Genomic DNA, 6,406 nt, shown 5'->3' on the forward strand with positions numbered 1-6,406 from the left:
CGGTGCTATGTTAAAATAATGCTAGTGTGAGAAAAGCGATATGCGCTTCAGTTTTGCACTTGATTTGTTGTTGTCATTGAATACGTAGCCTTAGGTACCATCTCTATATATTCTACGCTATCTTTACTTAAGAAATAATTTATAGCAAAAGAGTGCGTTAACACTATTTATGCACGATGGGCGGTTATACGTTGGGCGCAGCCCGAGTGAAATTATTTGTACGACGTATTACCGCCCAAGAGTATAAATAGTGTTAAAACACTCTTTTGCTTTTAATTATTTCGATTCTAATATAGAAGCGCTCTTTCTTGGTCGCAACAAAAACTTCGACGTCACCGCACGTTAACGTGACGTCATTCTAGCGTAAGAGTGTTTTAACAGACTCAAACATATTAGAATGTGGTATTAAAATGCGGACCAGCGACCGATAATTCAATACACAGGCAATCGGCGTGTGACTTTGACCCCTTATGAATGATGGACCCCCCACCCTGTTCTCTACAACCCAGATCCCCAACATAATAACAGAAAAACACATTTCAAAAAAAAAAAAAAAAAAAAAAATGCTATATATAAAAAAAATAAAGGTATGGTACTTTACGGCAAATCATTAAGGACAAAATGGAATGGCCTCAGTAACGATCTCACTGCGTACACAATTTTTGGTCGATTTTTGAAAATCTGGTCTTAATCAACGCATAAAGCATAAATCTTAACGGTAAACATGCACTTTGGTCTGAAGGCTGCATCATTTTGATGCAGCGAGACGCTATTCTTTGACAAAATCATCTCGTACACGATGTGACCTAACCCGTATATTTCTCGGGCCAATAGACAAGTCAATGGCAGCCACCTATTCCCTTCGATATTTCCAAGCACAATCGTGGCCAGCCTTTAGAAACATAAATAATTAGTCGCTTACCTATAATTACTTCGTCCAGTTTCCGTCAATAACGATGCATCCAGCGCTGGGAAATTTCTCTCAAAACATCAGCTGCCATGTTTATACGGCGACCCGGAACTGGTTTTTACTACGTAGCCTTTTTGCGATTGGTCGATTCTGGAGGTGTGTTCTCCACGTGAGCTGGTTTAAACATGGCAGCTGATGTTTTGAGAGAAATACAGCGTTGGGAAATTGACTGGATGCATCGTTAATGACGGAAACTGGACGAAGTAATTATAGGTAAGCGACTAATTATTTATGTTTCTAAAGGCTGGCCACGATTGTGCTTGGAAATAACGAAGGGAATAGGTGGCTGCCATTGACTTGTCTATTGGCCCGAGAAATATACGGGTTAGGTCACATCGTGTACGAGATGATTTTGTCAAAGAATAGCGTCTCGCTGCATCAAAATGATGCAGCCTTGAGACCAAAGTGCATGTTTACCGTTAAGATTTATGCTTTATGCGTTGATTAAGACCAGATTTTCAAAAATCGACCGAAAACTGTGTACGCAGTGAGATCGTTACTGAGGCCATTCCATTTTTTCCTTAATGTTTGGCCATAAAGTACCATACCTTTATTTTTTTTATATATAGCATTTTTTTTTTTTTTTTTTTTTGGAAATGTGTTTTTCTGTTATTATGTTGGGGATCTGGGTTGTAGAGAACAGGGTGGGGGGTCCATCATTCATAAAGGGTCAAAGTCACACGCCGATTGCCTGTGATTCAATATAGCAACATGAGTGTAACGGTTCAGCATCAGGTTGTTTTTTTTTTTTCGAATTAAAGCATTCAAATATCATCGGTGGAGGGTTTCCAATGTGAAATGGCGACAGCTACGTAGTATTACATTTAAGAACATACAGTAGTTAATATTTACAATAATTATATTCTATATAAACTGATTAACAGTCTCCTGAGAGCTTAACACATAGCCAGGCCCATACTAGCCTTATGTTCTTAAATGACCAATAAACCACACAAAAACCAACAAGAAAAGTAGACGGCATATATTCTAAGAAAGATTTTTTTTCTCAGACCGGTCAGCACTATGGAATTTCTTCCGTAGGTATGAACACATGTGTAATAAGATTTGTTTACATTTTTATAAATGCAAAACTAATTTCCTTGAAAATGCTACCAAACTATCAAGTAAAGGTCCATTTTGAGATAAAAGCAGGAACTGGCTTACATAAAACATGAAAATTTCTAACAGTGAAAAAGTTGAGGATTTTATCTTTCCACCATTATCCGACTAGCCCGGAAGTGCTGCTTCATACCCATTTAGTACTATTGTACCTTAAGAGTACCAGAGTACCCTGTCGCACTAAAAGTCAAAGTTATAGAAATTAGCTGACATTGCATGTACAGTAAAAGAAAAAAAATAGCGGTACATCAAGCTTTTCAGATTAGGAGATATTCTTTCAAACATAAAATGGTTCCTTTTATCGAAAAACAGCGTGCGGGTAGTGTATATGTATTACATGTTCTGTATAATCTAAACTTAACATTTTCGTTAGTCGGATTGTTCATAATTCAAGGTCAGTAAAAATTCCAGATTTTAGGTTACTTCCAAACAATTATACACATACTTTTTATACGCTTGAAGGACGTATTATGTTACGACGCCGGTGTCCGTCTATCGTGTCCGCTCTGTAACTCTCGAACTCTTTTTAAGGATTTCGAAGAAACTTGACAAATGTTCACCACATCGACACGACGTAAAGAGCGCATGCTTTTGATAGCTCGCTTCCAGGTCAAGGTCACACTTAGGGGTCAAAGGTCATACCTTCGGGCGCATATTGCTCCACATTGCGATGCTCCTGTTCTTTCTAATTTATTATTAAACTAGATTTATATAGCGCCCTTTTCATGATAAAAACGTTCAAAGGCACTGGCAGCCATTCGGGGCGCCAAATTCTTCCTTTACTAGTACAGACACAGAGCGATCTGACCAGAGGGAAAGGGTAGAATATAGAGAGAGAGAAATCTCTTATAGATACAGGCTTGGCCGGTTCACTTAGCCTAGCTCTTTGCGAAAAGACAGCCTGGTTCTTTAACGTACCCGGTGTATAGCACCGATACACGCGAAGCCGTCTTTCCTGGGAAGAACCAGTACAGGCTTCTTAGTTAGGTGGGAGACACTCAAGAGCATCTCAGCAATTTCCAGTGCCTGGACCGGGACGTTACATTTAGTTGCATCTTCTCCGTGATACATGGCCATTTTGTGTCGATTCCTTGTAAAATCCAACTCGCATTTGCTAGCAAAAATAGAGACATGAATAGGCTCAATGTCGTGTTCTTCTGGAAAGTAACAACATCAGTGATAGTGCTACAATAGCGAGTTGCCGTAGGGAAAATAAAGTTCAGCCGCATTGGACTGTTGTAAAAATCCTTGAAATTCTCGAGGATGACTTCTTTCTAATTCACAAAAACATGTTTTATGTCCTTTGATCCCGTTTTGATCCCGTTTTATTACTACATATGAGCCTAAAGTTGAGGTCCAAACTGAGATGAGAAACCATACGCTAAATGTTTGATCGAGACCCATGCGTCAAAATCAACATGGCGTCTGAAATTCAAAATGGCCGCCAAGATGGCCACAAATTTTCTAAGACTTGATTAAAATGATTATTAAGTAATATTTTATGGTGGAAGTAGGCAAACTGGGGTTTGATAATGAAATAAGTTTATCTAATTTTCGAAAAATGAAGATTTTGAAGCCTATATTCAAAATGGCCGACACAATTTAAGATGGCTGACATAATTTGGCCAAAATTTAGATTTTCAAAATATCTAAAATATTTTGCCCATGTTGAAATCACATTGAATAAAGTTCATAAAGCTCTTATATCACTTTAACACTAGATGCAGCCCGAGTGGCAGTTTTCCAAATTCAAAATGGCTGCCAATTTTATACTTATTGAACATCCATTGGTTTCTTTGATATTTTATGCCCGCTTGCCTTGGCGAGACGGTATAATTATTAAATTTTACTGTGAAAACTATCTCAAACTTTGAACAATTCCAAAACAGAAAGTGCATGGCTTCCAGCTTCTCCTTTTACTACAAATTTGAAGCTGGCGACGAAACACAGTGAAACACAAGCAAATTCGATGAATTGGTATCCCCCGCCGAAAGGGTTTGTGGTGAGGAACGGCAAAACAGTATATCCGGCAAAGAGTTAAGGATGTTACTAAGAGGCAAATAATTTCATTAGTCAAAATCAGTTTAACAGAAAATGAATGCTATTATTTGGTGGGGGTTGAGGGGCAGCGGGGGTGACTGAGTGAGGGTACAAAATATCATATGTTGATTATAAATATTGATGGAAAATTAAAAATGAAAAAAAAATGGGTGGGGGGATGCATGCTTGGGATGGTGGGCATGACTGGGTGGAGGAGTGAGGTGGGGGAATGGTACAACTTTGCATGTTGATAAATATTCATGAAAGGTTTTTGAAAAAAAAAATAAAAAGGAATGAAAAATTATCTTTCTTTTTTTTTCGGGGGTTGGGGGGGGGGGGGGGTGACCAAGGCAAGGTGGTATGACCAGGTGTGGGTATACAATTTCACATGTTTATAATAAATGTTCATGGAAAAGAATGAAAGACGTTTAATGAAATTCTACCAATTGGTTGGTTTGCTATGTACAAATCTGTAGATTTTTAAACAATTAAAGGGCAATAACTCTAAGGAAAATTTACCAATTAAAAAAAAATGACAGGCATCATCGAAGTATGTTGGTTCATATCTATTTCAAGTTTCATGAAATTCTGCCAGCTTGTTACTGAGAAATTGCTGCAGACGTGGATTTTTCATTAAATGAAGGGCAATAACTCTAAGTGAAATTGACCAATGAAACAAAAACTTGACGGGCATCATCGCAGTATGTTGATGCATGTTTATTTCAAGTTTTATGAAATTCTACACGATAGTTACTGAGAAATGGCTGCGGGCGGACATTTTTGGGCATTTTTCATTAAATCAAGGGCAATAACTCTAAGGAAAATTGACCAATCAAAAAAAAAAAAAACTTGACGGGCATTATCGCAGTATGTTGGTTCATGTTTATTTCAAGTTTCATGAAATTCTACCTGCTAGTTACTGAGATATGACTGCGGACGGACGGACGCACGGTCGTGACGGACGGACAACACCATTTCAATACCCCGCTCCCGTTTTCATCGGCGGGGGATAATAATATTTATATTTTATATTTGGGTTTTACGGCGCACCACTGACACAGGATAATAATAGGCAAATAGCTTATTGAAAAGTGACCAATAGAAATTGGTCATTCAACGGGGATATTTTCATAATCCGATGCCATCAAAAATGAAAAGGGTGCTCAAATGAAGAAAAAAGAGACGAAAAGAAAAAATTCCGTAAGTAATAGTAACAAAGCTATGACAGATAAACAAAGGTTGCCGAAAAACTTTAACCTTAGAAATAACACCTTGGTGACCTTAACCTTAGGTATAATGGGCCCAGCCCATGCACATACTTTGTTTGTATGTTGGACAATATTTATGTGAAGTTAGAGTAAGATATAAGCAATAGTAACAAAGATACTACAGAAAAACAAAGGTTGCCGAAAAACTTTAACCTTATAAATAACCTAAGTATAACACCTTGGTGGCCTTGACCTTGACCTTGGGTATAATGGGCCCAGCCCCTGCACATACTTTGTTTGCATGCTGAACAATGTTAATGTGAAGTTACAGTAAGATATAAGCAATAGTAACAAAGAAAAACAAAGGTTGCCGAAAAACTTTAACCAAGAAAGCTCACGCGGACGCCGACACAGGGGCGAGTAGAATAGCGCCCCTATTCTCCGAATAGTGAAGCTAAAAACTCTCTTCTAAAATATGCAAAATTTATTTATTTCATTTACAAAATTTAAAGAATGTGCACCTAATATTGACAGCGCTATTAAAATCAGAAATAGGTAAGGTTTGGAAACTCAGGGAAAGCGTCGTAGTGCCTTTGTAATTTCTGTCATGTTATGTGTTTTAAAAGAGTTTTGACATCTTATTTTTTAAAGTTTTGATAAGCTTTGTACAAAATTATGTATCGTTTTATAATTTCTGTGAAGACAAGCGTATAATGTAGAAATTCGGTATTACATATTGACATAACCAGTCAGTGAACTTACTTACACAAATGTGCCCTAGCAGATACTAAATATATATATGTGTGTGTGTTTGAATTCCAGTGGAACTACACCTGTTTTTGGTTGCCCCACCTCAGCTTTTACTTGTTACTCTTACAAGAAAATGTAATTTGACGGAACTGCTAAATTCTATTCTCATGCAGACAACAGATAATATGTGAAAGTATATACATGAAAAAAGGGTCATGCAATTTTGGATCACCCCTTGAACATAATTATATGACGATTAGAAACGTTTGCATTAGCTGGCATCTTGTTAATTTCGCCTTACTATTTGGTCACTCCTTAA

Source organism: Mercenaria mercenaria, chromosome 3 (genome assembly GCF_021730395.1).
Source record: "Mercenaria mercenaria strain notata chromosome 3, MADL_Memer_1, whole genome shotgun sequence".
Lineage (NCBI taxonomy): Eukaryota > Metazoa > Mollusca > Bivalvia > Venerida > Veneridae > Mercenaria > Mercenaria mercenaria.